At 37.5% G+C, this 16,229-nt stretch overlaps 1 pseudogene; it reads left to right on the forward strand.

Moving 5' to 3' along the window:
* Positions 1-13,083: 13,083 nt before the first annotated feature.
* On the forward strand, positions 13,084-14,736 carry LOC111169574 (lysine-specific demethylase RAD23B pseudogene; annotated as a pseudogene).
* Positions 14,737-16,229: the final 1,493 nt, after the last annotated feature.

Genomic DNA, 16,229 nt, shown 5'->3' on the forward strand with positions numbered 1-16,229 from the left:
CATTTTCTATTACTCTGAAGAAATAAGATCTGCAAATACAGAAGGACATTACTAATTTGCATATACCATGGTTTGGCTGAAAGAGTCTCTGTTATTGGCCACATATTAAAATTGGTTAAAAAAGAGCAACAAGATCTTTCTGGGTTTTTTACTTGAAATAGGAAAAGTCATCATTAATATCTTTTAAATGACTTCTGTAACAAAGCCTAACTTCTAAGTCTTTAGGAAAAAAAAAAAGAAAGGAAGTTCTTTCCAAGTTCCATCTATTTGTTATTTTAATAAAATACTTTGTCTAATTCAGCTTATTCAATCGTCTGAACAGCACTGCATTGCTAAAACCCAGCGGAGCTGTCTGTCAGCAGACACATTCCAAGTTCCAGAAGGATAATACTTAAAACATGATACCCTCTGAGCTCCCCTGAGACAAGCATCCAGCTTGAGAGTTTACAAGACGTTTGGGCTTGTTTCCTCCGCTAACCCTGTCACAAAAACCAAGGTAAGCCTGAAATTAAATAAATAAAAGCCCTATTAAGGCCAAAGCACATCACTCTGAAAGACTAGGTTTTAAGATCCCACTGGGTGTCTTTTACATTCATTTTCAGTTAGCTATTTTTCCTTTAATGAATTTCAGGAGGGTTCAGATTCATAGATCAGCCAGGCTAATGAAGGCCATTGGCACTCTGGCACAGTCATGTTTTCATGAGGTAGAGAACACTTGGGGTGAATTTGCAATTCATGCCCAAATGGAGAGATGCCACATAGAGGGAAAGATTTTAAAATAGTGGTGAGCTTTGGCATCTCTGGGGATGGATTCTGGACAGGTAAGCTTTAGATGCATATTAAACAGGTGAAAAGTTCCAAGAGAATAGGTGGACTCAGAAAAAATAATAAGTGGCAACATGATGTGTTGGACGTTCAAGACAGTATTTGCAGGGTTTTAGGACCTGAAAGAAAAGAAGAGCGTATCTGGCCACACCCTTGGTAAGAGACATAGATTACGCTGAACAGATAAAAGAATGGATGGAGTTTGAAAACGAAATCCAGGAAATGGATTTTCAGAAGGGGGCAAAGGAAACTGATTTTACAGAGAAAGAGATCACAAGGTTAAAAAGACCCAAAGTCAATATAAAGCACCATGTCAGCCAGTGAGAAGCATAAGTATTTTATGCATCATCACCAACAGTGCTGGTTCCCTGGAACAAGGGTTTTGTTAGTACTTGGTAACCACCTCTGCTTCCTCTTAATATCATGCCCCTGACTGAACTGCTTTAGGGACAAGGACAGGTGTGTGACAGCCATAAGAATATTTATATCAATTTGCCTACTTCTACCAGGTAGGAAGTGTATCCTAAGGCAATTTTTTGTTTTAAATTATTCCTAAGAGGTTTTCTTCTTTTTTGCTTTTGCTTGGAATCAAAACACCAACTAAGGTATATTACTTCTGTAAGTTTTCACAGAAAGCTCAAGTAGTTAGTTATGAATTTTCTCCCTAATTTATTAAATTTTATACCTAACAGTAAGATAATCTGTGGAGAAACACCCATTTTTATGTGTCTACTATAACATATACAAATCTAGAAAGGAAAAGGATAAAAGTCTTATGTCTCTTCTGTTGTTCTCGAGGTCAGTAAAATCTTTCCTGTAATAAAAACAATAATGCGATAATTACAAATATAATGAGGGCTGAAAATGTCCTGGTCACTTTACTAGGCACTATGTGTACATGAGCTCATTAAGTCCTGAAACAGTTCTATGCACATGTTATAAATGAGAATCTGAGAAAAGAAAGTTTAGGAATCTTGCCTAAAGTTACAGAGTCACTGAACACATTTATGTTTGGCCTCAGAGTCAATATGACAAGAGTCATTCTTACAATGGAAGTTCCAATGGGAATTAGAGAACGGAGCCTAGTCACAGTCAAAAACCTTATGTGCATCATTGGTAGTTGTCTTCCTGCAGGATCAAGTGGAGAGGCAATGGTGTGACACCAAGTTCTATATGGCCTTAGACCCCAAACCCACTGGGTTTTTATGGAGTGAGAACAAGCTGAAACATCTAAATATAGTTTTTTTGCTCATGGTAGAAATGGCCATGTGGGTCTATGTTCTTAGTTCCAGCTATTACTGGTTAACCGGTAAAAGGAAAATTGATACCTGCTTGGGGGGTGGGTGCGAGGGGGGGAATTGGACATTCAATGAGAGACACTGCAGGTCGGGTTTACTTTTGAGACTATCCCAGAAAGTCACTTTAAGCTCCAGCTCATAGTTTTTCCCATCTCCCTTCTCTCTACTTCTTAGAGATTATTTCATAGACAGAAAACCAGAAATCACTTTTCAGCTCATTGCCTTTGGACAGGGTGGATATTATTATCTATTCTTATAAATGAGGGAACAGAATCTCAGTGTTTACGTAAACTGCTCACGGAGACAACATTTTGATACCGTACCTGGAACATACTGTTGTCATAAAACTATGATCTTTTTGGCTGAACCTAGTAGGTGCTCAGTAAATGTTTGAAGAAGGAGGGAAGCACTGATACAGTGTGTGGTTTATTACAATTCCCAGCACCTCTATCCCAGTGTAGTTAATCTTCTCCTTCAGCACAATCTCTCTTATTTATTGCCTAACCTATACTGTTTCTTTCTTCTCTTTTGTTCCCAGAAATGTGCGTGAAGACAAAAGTGACAATGAATCTTCAAAGTATTTTAAAATATACACATATTATCAACTTTTAACTGGATAATTTTCTGCTCGGCTTCTTGTGTAAATTGAGACCAAATGGACTGCAAGCCCCTTAGGGGCAGGGTGAGAAAGCTCAGGCCTTTAAGGCTGTATTCACGGACACAGCATACTGCCTAGCGTGAGTAGAGCCTAGCAAATGTTGAGAAATGAAGGCTGTCATCTACATGCAAATGAAGAATAGCAGACAGAAGTAATGAAGACGAGAGTAAATTCTCCCCAGTGGATTAGGATTTGAAAAAGGTTTACAATTTTTGCTGCATTATAGGCCTTTTTATAAGTGAAAAAAGAAAGAGAGTTTTTCCTCAATACTCAAGGGTGCAGACATTCACTGGGCTGCATGAAGACAAACACAGTGACAACACTCACTAAAATATTTTTGCTTTTTGAGGAAACATGGGAACACAGTTATCTCTAAGAAGGATTCATACACTCTGCATTAGAATTCAGTCCAAAATTCATACTTCACTATAAAAGAAAAAATTCCTATCACACTAGAAATGCTGCACCAATGATAATACACTGAAAGAAAGGCAAAACACCCCCATGATGTCCACCATGTTTGTATAGTCATACTAATCAATCATCTACAACATCTGCAATTAACAAATAACCCTGAAAAAAATAAGTCACGGGCATTTAGTGACGTGGGCCTGAAGGGGAGATGGATGGCGGGTGGCTAGCTCTATTAGGAATGTAGCTGATCTGATCTCCTGGATTACAGAGAGCTGACCCAGTTCCCGGTATTCACATGCAAAGAGCTGACACCATTAATGGTCTAGCGTGAATACATCCCACCTCCATTTAAGGTGATTAAAGGGTTTACATTTCTTTTCTTCTTCTTTCTTTTATTTCTTAGAGAAATAATCCGTGGATGGTAGCAAATAACTTTTAGCAGTTGTAAACGGAAAACAAATATCAGAGAACACAGACCTAAGTTTTGAATGCCAAGAAGATGCAGCTGTTGAAAACTGGTGGATTAATGTTGCTGAAACTCTGGCTACGCAGAGCGATCCCTGAACCAGCAGCAGCAGCAGCATCACCAAGGAGCTCATTGGAAATGCACACTCTCGGGCCCCACCTCAGATCTGCTGAGTCAGCATCTACATTTAACAACCTCTCCCACCCATCCCAGGGGATCCTTATGCACATTAATGTTTTGAGAAGCAGCTGCTTCAAGCAAGAGCCCTCCTTTGGATTCAGAGGGAACAGCAAAGAACCTTGGAGGACAGGCTGCCTGCCTGGCACCCATTCACTGAGCCAACCCCTTTTTTTCCCAAACAGATTTACATCAGAAGGTGTGTTTTTCAGTTTCTGCAATGACTTCATTTGCTGTTGCAGAAGAAATTCCAAACTAAAAGGCACATCCATATGTAAGAAGGAAAACATTTATCATTTAGAAACTCACTTTTCCAAAAATACAACTATGTTTCATATATTTATTCCAGCGACTTTTCAAACTTGGCTGAAAATTGTAATCGCCCGTAATGTTTTAAAAACTAATTCCTTCATCTGGGCTCCTGCTCTGGAATATTCCGATTTGGTGATTGTGAGAGATGACCCAGGTTACTGTATTTTCAAAACTCAACAGTTAATTTTGATGTACAATTAGGATGGGGATTTATGGCTTGATTCTTTGGCTGTTAATATGCAGGGTGTTGCAGAAGGGTGCCTCCTGAGGAACGCTTGCCCTGGCAACTTCCATCTCTTGATTTGGTCTGGAAGCAGTGTCCATTAGACTGCCCCCAAGAATTTTTTTCTATAAGGTTTATATGAATTCTGGAGCCCCCGCTAAAGTTGATGCTCACAGCTCATCCTGCTTAAGTTGAGCGGCAGGCTCTGAAAACACTCTGTGATAGATTGGGCAATTTACACCATTGAAAAACTAGGCAAGAAAAGAGGTAAAGCAGAGAAACAAGACTGAAGTGAGTTTCTTCCCTGGTCTTGTCAGGCTCATAAGTTCCTGGGCAGTCGAGAAGTGACCCTCCTCCTTAATAAATAAGACATGTCAGAGGGCTAAAAATATCCATAGATTCCATTTTTTACAGGAAGAAGAAATCAATTCATTCAGGAAGATGGCAATACAGTTGACCATTGAACAATGCAGGAGTTAGAGGCACCGACCCTCTGCACAGATGAAAATCCGAATATAGCTTATAGTCTGCCCTCCATATCCGTGGCTCCCCCTTATGCACAAATTCAATCAACTGTGGATCATGTAATACTGTAATTTTTACTACTGAAAAACCCTGCATGTAAGCGGACCTACACAGTTCAAATCTGTGTTGTTCAAGGGTCAACTGTATTCAACACGTGGTACTGACTGATTTTAAAACTGTATTTAACAGATGGTATTGACCTCAATCAAGGAAGCAGGTGAATAGAAAAGTAGAGCAAAGGCCAAGGAACTAGGAAGGACTTATCATGAACTCTTGGAAGGAGATTTTGAGATCAGGAATTTTTTTTTATAATAGACTTTTTGGATTAAAGGACGTTTCTGTTCCCTCAACACAGTGTATGCTTCCTTATTAAGTCTACTTAATAAGTCTACTGTGTTTGTTCTAGAACCTATGTTTGCTAGTTTACTATATAATGTAATTATGAAATTACAAATTATGCAAAGGGATCAAATGTGAGTGCAAAATAAAAAGGTTGTTTCTATAAAAACTAAGTTGAAAATTTTGAAAGGCTGGAGTCTCTACATATGAGTGAAATCATACAGCAGTTGTCATTCTGCATCTGGCTTATTTCACTTAGCATAATGTACTACAGGTCCATCCATGTTGTTGCAAATAACAGGATTTCCTTCTTTCTTAACGCTGTATAACAATCCACGGTATGTATATACTACATTTTCTTTATCCATTCATCTGTCGATGGACATTTACATTTTTTCCACGTCTTGGCTATTGTGAATACTTCTGCAAGGAACATGAGAATGCAGGTATCTCTTCAAAACTCTGATTTAAATTTTGCATAAATACCCACAAGTGGGATTGCTGGATCACATTACTAAGAGGATAGATCTCATGTTAAGTATTTTTACCACACACCAAAAAAATAATGATATGGGCGGGAGGAAACTTCAGGAGGCCATAGATTTATTTATGGTCTTGACAGTTGTGAAGGTTTTACAAGTGTGTATTTATCCCCAAACTCGTCAAATTGTATATACGTTAAATATTTACAACTTTTTACATATCAACCATGCCTCAATAAAGGGTTGTTAAAGAATTAAAAATGTCCCTCATCATCTGACCACAAAAAACCCAAAGGTCACTAAAACAAAGTCCTGTTAAATTAGGTGTGGATGAATCAACTCTTAAAGATGGGGGCAAATAAAAAATACAGGAGGATTCTGTAGTCATACTGCTTCACAATTACATTTATGTTTTACTCCCTTTTAAAGAAACTGAAACTGGAAATGGTAGATGATGCATTAAGAACAGAGTTATTGCCAAAAAGACTTAGATTTCAAATAAGGAAACCGATATTTAAGGAAAAGGTCTGGCACTACTTGAAAAGATTAATAAATGAATGTACTTGTATTTTTATTTTTAAAAATGTTTATTTCTTTTACATGTAACTGTGCAGTTTCCCCAGCACCACCTATTGAAGAGGCTGTCTTTTCTCCATTGTATATTCTTGCCTCCTTTATCAAAAACAAGGTGACCATATGTGCGTGGGTTTCTCTCTGGGCTTTCTATCCTGTTCCATTGACCTATATTTCTGTTGCTGTGCCAGTACCATACTGTCTTGATTACTGTAGCTTTGTAGTATAGTCTGAAGTCAGGGAGCCTGATTCCTCCAGCTCCGTTTTTCTTTCTCAAGATTGCTTTGGCTACTGGGGGTCTTTTGTGTTTAAGACCTAAATAGACATTTCTCCAAAGAAGACATACAGATTGCCAACAAACACATGAAAGAATGCTCAACATCACTAATCATTAGAGAAATGCAAATCAAAACTAAAATGAGATATCATCTCACACCAGTCAGAATGGCCATCATCAAAAAATCTACAAACAAAAACGCTGGAGAGGTTGTGGAGAAAAGGGAACCCTCTTGCACTGTTGGTGGGAATGTAAATTGATACAGCCACTATGGAGAACAGTATGGAGGTTCCTTAAAAAACTACAAATAGAACTACCATATGACCCAGCAATCCCACTCCTAGGCATATACCCTGAGAAAACCATAATTCAAAAAGAGTCATGTACCACAATGTTCATAGCAGCTCTATTTACAACAGCCAGGACATGGAAGCAACCTAAGTGTCCATTGACAGATGAATGGATAAAGAAGATGTGGTACATATATACAATGGAATATTACTCAGCCATAAAAAGAAATGAAACTGAGTTATTTGTAGTGAGGTGGATGGACCTAGAGTCTGTCATACAGAGTGAAGTAAGTCAGAGAGAGAAAAACAAATACCGTATGCTAACACATATATATGGAATCTAAAAAAAGAAAAAAGTTTCTGAAGAACCTAGGGGCAGGACGGGAATAAAGACGCAGACCTTCTAGAGAATGGACTTGAGGATGTGGGGAGGGGGAAGGGTAAGCTGGGATGAAGTGAGAGAGTGGCATGGACATATATACACTACCAAACGTAAAATAGCTAGCTAGTGGGAATCATCCACATAGCACAGGGGATCAGCTCAGTGCTTTGGCACCACCTAGAGGGGTGGGATAGGGAGGGTGGGAGGGAGGGAGACGCAAGAGGGAGGGGATATGGGGATATATGTATATCTATAACTGATTCACTTTGTTATAAAGCAGAAACTGACACACCATTGTAAAGCAATTATACTCCAATAAAGACGTTAAAAAATGTTTATATCAAGTGTATAATCTATTTTTATGGTACCTGCTTTAGCCTAATAACATTTGTCTTGATTATGCCAGATAAGTCAACTCCACTTGGAAAAATCTTCAACAACATGTTTTCAAACTCCATTTCCCCCCCACCCCCCACAAAGATTGGTGCCAATGGCCCTCATTCCAGAAGCACAGTTTGTAGAGAAAGTATTACTGATAGGAATGTGCTGGATCATGGGTATTGTGTTGAGGAATAAAATAGTGTTGAGAACCATTAATTTAAAGACAAATATATGTTTATTTCATACATGCATTTTATAAAGTTCTATTACTATCTGTACCAACTTTAAATACCAATATATGTTATAAAGCAGAAACTAACCCACCATTGCAAAGCAATTATACTCCAATAAAGATGTTTAAAAATAAATAAATAAATACCAATATATGTAGTTTACCATTTAATTGTGACACTCATCCAGAACATGTTTTCTAATTGCAGCTATTTAACTACATTTATGAGGACACACTCAGCACATTACAAAATCTACAGAGTATATATATAAAAGTGAACAGGTTTTCATCTAGACTTGTCTCATGCTGCCCACAAACATAGAGCTCTAGATTAAAATGTTACTTTCCATAAATTGTCACAAGAACCTCTCACCTGTATTACTTCAAATCTGTGTACCTGACATGCCGTGAAGTCTCCAAGTATTTAAAACATTGCCCCTCTAAGAAAAAAAAGGCACCATGTGAACATCTTTTTTACAGAGCAGCTCTGCCTGGATCTTGTGGAATGTGAACAGAGAGAAACTATCCTAGGGGCTGCCCTCCACTAACTGGGCCTGGGATGAATTTGTGCACAAGCCAAAGGGAAGTCAGGGCACTAGGAGGCCGACTGCCTTTCTGAGATACCTTGATCTGCAACCTTGTTTATCAGAGATGTTTCATATTGGATCACGGAAAAGCTACCCAATCGTGTCTTCTTAATGGGAAGTGTCAGAGATAGATGAACAAGGAGAGCAGGGGTCACTTGAGCTCGTGTTATGTCCCAATAAGGCAGAGCTATAATTTCTAGTTCACACCTCTGATGTACATTCTTGTATTAGAAAGACTATGCCTTTCTATCCCACAACCCTCAAGGCATACCATCTTCAAGCTAGTTTGTACACTACTCTTCCTTGTACACAATGTACCAAACTATTATAACATGAATATTATCCTTCATTTTGAACACATGTAAAACATACTTTAAAAAACATAGTGATTTCTATGAAGTAGTTACTATCTCATTCAGAGGTAAATTGATTCCCAAAATATAGAAGGGGATTATATGTTATAAATTTGTATATGATTGTATTTTTAGCACAGGAAAATGCATAAAAGAAACTCGTAAGAAATTAGAAACAAGTTAAGCAATAGAAAACTCCTGTGTTAATCCTTGTCTAGGGACTAGCCTTTCCCACAAAAAATTTTAAAAGTGGTGATAAAACATATTAATATGAAAAACATTGAAAGGAATTCATACTTCACTTATTAACCACATGCACAATGGTTAAAAGGAGGTAAGACCAGTGAGCTGCCTTTTAAATTAAATAATCAAACCTGAAATACCCTCTCTTAGATGGCATGGAATTACTTGACCTGGTCATATTTATTTGTGTTCATACATGAAGCACTGGATCTAAGCCACAGTATAAAGCTGAAGTAGAACAGATTTCTAGTTACAAAGCCATCCAGCATGGCTTCTTCAAGGGAATGTCCTCAATAAATAGCATTTAGATGAATTAATAGCAACAGCTACTACAACATGATGTACAGCTTTTCATACTGGATATTCTATATGGCTTTGCAGTAGCAGTTTCCAAATTATATTCAACATAGTGCAACTTTCTCAAAAGATATCAATATATACTGTGTGCAAAATGCTTGCAGGACATGCTGGATGCTATGAACATCCCTTAGAGCATCAAAATACATTTTAGCAAATTAAAAGGTCTGAGAAATCCTGCAGGCATTTATTAAATTTACCTACAATGATTCCAGTTTTTCCCCAAATTGTTCAACCATAGAACTATTTACCAAGGAATACTTATTAACATCTCATAGAAAATTGACATACTATGATATAGTTTGGTCCACTGTCATATGTATGTCTTTAATCAAACTCTGGTGGAGTAGGTAAGAGAGTTCACATTTTTTTGCAGGTAAGAAAACTAGGGGAATCATTAATTCCCAATGCTTACTCAAAGATTAAAAAATAAATAAATAAATGATTGTTACCTACATGGACTCCAAAATTTAATATGCTGAAGTTTGCATACAATTTGACAATATTTTCTAGCAGTAATTAAGAGATTTAAGAAACTCTAGAGTTAAAACAAATTGTTTTAAATAACTATTGTCTTTAAACACAAGAGAATTATAAGATTTTGCTTTCTATTTGTGTACTGATGGCTGGAAATGGCTTCAATTGCTCTGCTTTTGGGAATAAAATTATTATTGGCTGCAGATCCTTAAATATTTTATTTCAGAAAATCAGTGTCTTTGCTCTCTTTCTCAATTTCTGCAGAATTTCTTCTTTAATTTACAAGTGGAAACAGTATAAGAAGTTAACAATCTTTCCTGTGTTTGTGAACAACTGTGTAAAAAAAGGAAAGGAAAAGAGTATGCATTCTTTAAATATGATTTTCTTCAAATATAACCAGACAAGATTATCTCTTTTGACTAAATTGTGATATGTTTCACAGCCACCTAGATGCCAAAGATGAAGGGTTGACGGCTTCTGTCTCAAGTCTTCTTGAAGCTAATAAGAGAGGTGATGCCAACTTCGCGGCATCAATGCCCTGTTGGATAGGCGACTCGAGTTCCAGAGTCTGGGTGAGAAATTTGGCCTGGCATCTGGGGGAATTTCTACAGAAAGCAATCAAAGGCAGAAAAAGGAGCCACATTTTGAATTGTTAAAACAAACAAACAAAAACAACTACCATCTAAATATGACAGGTATATTACAGTTAAGATTAGAATTTCCACCATGGACTGTTGGCATTCTTGGATTTAATATTAGTAATTCAAATATTTAATGACAACCTTTAATGCTTATGATATAGTTAAATCCATTGGTCTTTTTCCAGTATGGCTTTCTTCCTTTATGGTTATATTTTTAAAAGCATTTTCCACCCCAATGTCACATAAATATTCATCTAAAGTTTTCTCTAGTAAAATTTCAATTTTATATTTATATCTTTAATCCGCCTAATGTTAATTTTGGTGTATGCTACACAGTAAGGATCCAACTTCTTTCTTTTCAAATGATAAAACTTTCCCAAATGTAATTCGAAAAATAAACCTTTTTGGGGGCCACTATTTGAAATAAATATTTTAAATTGCTACATTTGTATTTAAACTTGTGTACTCATTATTCTGCTCCATAGTTGTATCTGATGTGTCTGTCCATCCCTACAAAAATAATACCTTTACAAAAATTACTGGAGCTTTAATATGTATTTTAATATTGGAATGTAAAATTGATCATTGACTAGAATGATGGTTATCAGGGGCTGGGGGTGGGCAGATGTTGGTCAAACTGTACAAACCTCCAATTATAGGATGAATAAGTTCTGGATGTACAGCATGGTGACTATAGTTAATGATACTGTATTTTGTTCTGGAAAGTTGCTAAGAGAGGAGTAGGCTTTAAATGTTACCACCACCAAAAAAAATATTGGTAATTATGTGACATGAGACAGGTGTTAGCTAAGGCTATGGTGGTAAACATTTTGCAATACATAAGTTTATCAAATCAACTTTTTGCACACCTTAAACTTACACAATGTTATATGTCAATTATGCCTCAAAAAATCCTATTTAATAGTAAAAGACTAAGTTAAAAATAAGTAACCAGATCTTATGGCTATTATTTAATATTACTTTAAAAGTTCTAGCTAATGACGTGTCAAGAAAAATAAGAAGTATATGAGTCTTGGAAAGAGGACTGCCTGAAAAAATATGAAATACTAACTGAAAAACAATTAGGACTAATTAGAGAACTCAGTATAAAAATAAAAATATTAAAATAAATCAATAAATTTCCCTCATATCAACATTAGTAAGCAAAACCCATAAATACCTAAAAGTCTATACACAAATAAAACAAAATACTTTGAGACACAAAAGACGACATGCATAAATAGAAAAACAGGTTAAATTTTCAAGTGAAAACAGTCAATATTTTGATGTGTGTGTTCATTTTTGTCGTAAAGTGTTTTAGGGAACAATATAAAGGGTTGCTGCAGTTTCCAAAATAGCCTTGCTTGATTTATTCAGAATAAATTTACATTATTTTGCAGGTATTTTCATTTCTTTTTATGTTATATATCCATTAGTTAATCCAGTTATCTCTTGAGTATGTGTGTATCCCCCTCTCCCCACCTTTCTTTCCTTTTCTTTCTATTCTCACTGGCACTGCCCTAGTTCAGCACCTAACTTTTCCACAAGACTTCACCAGTAGCGGCTTTGAAACAGCTTCTATGTCCTGAGTTTGGAAGGATAGTTTTGCACCTCCTTTGCCCAACTGCTATTTCACAATCTTGCTAATATCCTGAATACCCACATAAATGGAGTTTCTATTTCCTAACTCTTATACCATGAATATATTCTACATACGGCTAAAGTAACTTTTCCAAGATACAGATCAGCTGATGTCACTGCCTTCCTCAAAAATCTTTACTAGTTCTCAACTGCCTACAACATGTCATCTGAAGGCTTTGTGGGTTGTCATTTGATACCTCTAAGATCAAGATCCAATCCCCCTTTCAGGCACATCCCCCTAAACTCTCCATTCTGTATCTATTCTCCAGCAAAACTAGGCTTCCCTTTCTCCATAACCATATTTTCACCATCCTTGAAGTCCCAGACTAAACACTACCTACCTCCTTCATGAAAGCTGACCTCACCCCTGTCTGAAATTAAAATTCTTTCTCCTCTGTGTTCTGATAACAATTTGTTTGCAAATCTACACCAGCATTTATTCTATCATTCCATTATGAAATATTTATTATATGTGGTTATTTGTGTACTGTATAAATGGTAAGGTCCTTCAGGGCAGAGCTCATGAAATATTTATATTTATGTTCCCTACCGCACCATAGGCACAGTATCTTGCATTTAGTAAGTAATCAATACATGTTTGATGAATTTATTAAAATTAGTAACTTTATGGAATATAAGGGGGTGCATATTACTCTCCAATTTAATTATAGCTATCATTTTCAGATGTTCAGCATGTTCCACATAATATGCTAAGCAACTTCCATTTTATTCTCACAGCTTGATGAAATAGGTATTATTAGCCTCATTTGTCACACAATATACTAAGCACCTTACATTTCATTCCATTTTATTCTCATACAACCCTATGGACTCATTTTTCAGTTAACCAAGAGAGTGTATCTTGCCTAAAAGTGGTAGACCCACAGTTCAAACCTAATTTGACTCTAAGCCTGAGTGTGTGTGTGTGCATCTCTGTGTGCACGCATGCATGCGCACATGCAAACTAGTAGAAGTAAAGATAGATATCAAGCCCTAAGAATGAAGGACTGTGATGAAAGTTCCAGAAGAAACATGTACAAGACAATGTGTACAAACATTTGCTACTTTGGAGCCACGAAGAATCACAAAGAAAGAAAAGGGTGGGGGCATTTCTTTTTTTGTTTTCCTCTGGCAAAGAGCACTAAACTAGGGAACCAAGAGAGCAATGGTTCAGTATAATTAAGAAAGACTTGGGCAGCGTTGCTGCGCAGCGGCACCATACTGGTCACCCTGAAGACCCTCCAGCAGCAGATCTTCAAGATCGACATCGACCCAAACGAGATGGTAAGAGCACTGAATGAGAAGACTGAATCTGAAAAGGGTAAAGATGCCTTTCCTGTAGCAGGTCAAAAATTAATTTAGCAGGCAAAATTCTCAATAATGATACTGCTCTAAAAGAATATAAAATTGATGAGAAAAACTTCGTGGTAGTTATGGTGACAAGACCCAAAGCAGCGACACCACCAGCACCAGCTACAACTCAGCAATCTAATTCTGCCACCACTACCACAGTTAGTTCCTCCACAGCACCAGCTGTGGCTCAGGCCCCAACCCCTGCCCTCACTTTGGCCCCCACTCCCACACCTGCATCTGTCACTCCAGCATCAACGACAGCATCTTCTGAACCTGCACCTGCTAGTGCAATGAAACAAGAAAAACCTGCAGAAAAGCCAGCAGAAACACCAGTGGCTGCTAGCCCAACAACAACTGACAGTACATCAGGTGATTCTTCTTGGTCAAACCTTTTTGAAGATGCAACAAGTGCACTTGTGACAAGTCAGTCTTAGGAGAATATGGTAACTGAGATCATGTCAATGGGCCATGAACGACAGCAAGTAATCGCAGCCCTGAGAGCCAGTTTCAACAACCCTGACAGAGCAGTGGAGTATCTTTTAATGGGAATTCCCGGAGACAGAGAAAGTCAGGCCGTGGTTGACCCCCCTCCAGCAGCGAGTAGTGGGGCTCCTCAGTCTTCAGTGGCTGCAGCTGCAGCAACTACGACAGCAACGACTACAACAAGTTCTGGAGCATACCCTCTTGCATTTTTACGGAATCAGCCTCAGTTTGAACAGAGGAGACAAATGATTCAACAGAATCCTTCCCTGCTTCCAGCATCGCTACAACAGATAGGTCGAGAAAATCCTCAGTTACTGCAGCAAATTAGCCACCATCAGGAGCATTTTATTCAGATGTTATATTGAACCAGTTCAAGAAGTGGGGGGTCAAGGAGGAGGGGGTGGAAGTGGCAGTGGAGGAATTGCAGAAGCTGGAAGTGGTCATATGAACTACATTCAAATAACGCCTCAGGAAGAAGAAGCTATAGAAAGGTTAAAGGCATTAGGATTTCCTGAAGGACTTGTGATACACGCATATTTTGCTCGTGAGAGGAATGAGAACTTGGCTGCCAATTTTCTTCTGCAGCAAAACTTTGATGAAGATCGAAAGGGACTTTTATTCATCTCACACTTCACACCAGTGCATTACACTAACTTTGTTCACTGGATCGTCTGGGATGACTTGGGCTCATGTCCACATACTTGGTATAAGGTAGTGGATTGTTGGGGGTGGGAAGAGGGGATCTAGAATGCAGGGCGGGGATGAACACCGTGCATGCCTGCTTCAGTTAGCAGATGCCACAAATCCACACAGCGTGTACAATATTGTACAACCAAAAGTCAGCTTTTGCAGGTCTTTATTTCTTCTATAAAACAGTAGGTAACTTTTCCTGGGTTTCACTCATGTAGTGTACTAGATCCAGAAACTTAGTGTAATGCCCTGCTTTATACTTCTTTGACTTAACATTGGTTTCAGAAAGAGTCTTTGCTACCTAGAATCTATGGTCCCTATTCTATGGCAACACTGGATAATGGCTTTGTGAAATTGAAAAAAAAAAAAATTGGAGCAACTGTAAACAGAAATGCCAAATTACTGATGGTTACTGTTGCTGCTTCAAATAGGTATAAAATTAATGTGTAAGAAAGCCCATTCTTTCATGATAAATACTTGGGGTTGAGGGGGTAGAGGGGGAATCTTTTCTTAAAATGAAAATAATTACTGCTATTTTAAATTTCTTGATCATTGAATGTGAGACCCTTCTAATATGATTTGAGAAGCTGTACAAGTATAGGCAGAGTTATTTTCCTGTTTATATATTTTTTTGCTTTGTTTTGGGGGGAAAATTGGTAGGTGTCTAATTACTGTTTACTTCATTGTTATATTGCAGTAAAAAGCTTTAAAACCACAGTTGCATGTTTGCTTTTGATGTATCCCTTTGTGGAATTAGCACTTTGGGGCCAATGGAGAAATGCAGCATTCACCATCCCTGTCTTCCCCTTCCCTCAGCAGAAATGTGTTTGTCAGCAAGTCCTGAATTCGAACTGCTGCCTTTTTTAAAACCCACAAAATGCTGATTCAGTTCACACTTAATGCAAGTGTCTCAAAACTGAGTTTCTGATATTTGTAAATGTTTTTCCTTATTAGATAAGAATGTATGACCATTAAAGTCATTTAGGATTATTTGCTTTCGAAAAGAGAAGGTGGACAGAACTATAATCAAGCATCTTTTATTGCACTGGACAGACTGGAGAAATCTTTTGGAAGGGTTGGGAGATGCGGCTGGAAAAGTGCTTTGGAAAATGTACAATCAAGACATCTCATGGAATATTAAAAGAAAAATCTTAATAGCAAAAAAAAGAAAAGAAAAGAAAGACTTGGGCGAAATAGGTAAATTGTTTGGTATGTGAATTATATCACAATACAGCTATTAAAATAATTATTTGAGGAGCTGTTTAAAATACAGATCTATGTGTTCTACCTCAAGGAATTCTGCTTATGCAGATCTGGAGGGACACAGGAATCTGCATTTTTAGAAATCACTTCTAGTTAATTCTGATGCAAGAGTTTTTAACTGCTCACATTTTCAGAATCACTGGCACAGAGTGTTAAAAATGCAAAGTCATTATTTAGTTTTTCAGGTCACATATCTTCAGTGGTGCCATCCATATTATATGCTACATGAATGTCACCCTATGAAGTTGTCCAGTGTGCAACATGTACGGATGTGAGCAACATCCCTT

Source organism: Delphinapterus leucas, chromosome X, assembly GCF_059928025.1.
Source record: "Delphinapterus leucas isolate spDelLeu-1000000601 "Yukka" chromosome X, BTC_Dleu_Yukka2, whole genome shotgun sequence".
Taxonomy (NCBI): Eukaryota; Metazoa; Chordata; class Mammalia; order Artiodactyla; family Monodontidae; genus Delphinapterus; species Delphinapterus leucas.